This window comes from Penaeus monodon, chromosome 25 (assembly GCF_015228065.2).
Source record: "Penaeus monodon isolate SGIC_2016 chromosome 25, NSTDA_Pmon_1, whole genome shotgun sequence".
NCBI classification, from domain to species: domain Eukaryota; kingdom Metazoa; phylum Arthropoda; class Malacostraca; order Decapoda; family Penaeidae; genus Penaeus; species Penaeus monodon.
The window spans coordinates 8,746,814-8,747,120 of record NC_051410.1 but is presented as its reverse complement, the minus strand read 5'-3'; positions in this window follow the sequence as shown (position 1 = coordinate 8,747,120).

Genomic DNA, 307 nt, shown 5'->3' with positions numbered 1-307 from the left:
CCTTCATCCCAGCAACAAGAGTAAAATTGCCATAGCCACTATTTTCGTAACAATCGTCCATCTCCCGACCTCAAAATATATAAATCGCGGGATCAAACCATGAATATTTTTTTTTTTCTAATGCGAATGTAAATGACTGTTTATTTTTCGATTGTAATCATAAAACACAGACGGCAGTAATATCCTTCTAAATATATGTTAGTTTAAATCAGCCAAGTAAACATTGTGCGTTTGACTCTATCGGACATTCATATCTAAACTATTTATAAAAAAAAGACGTTGTGTGCGTTACGTAAGATCGGAGATA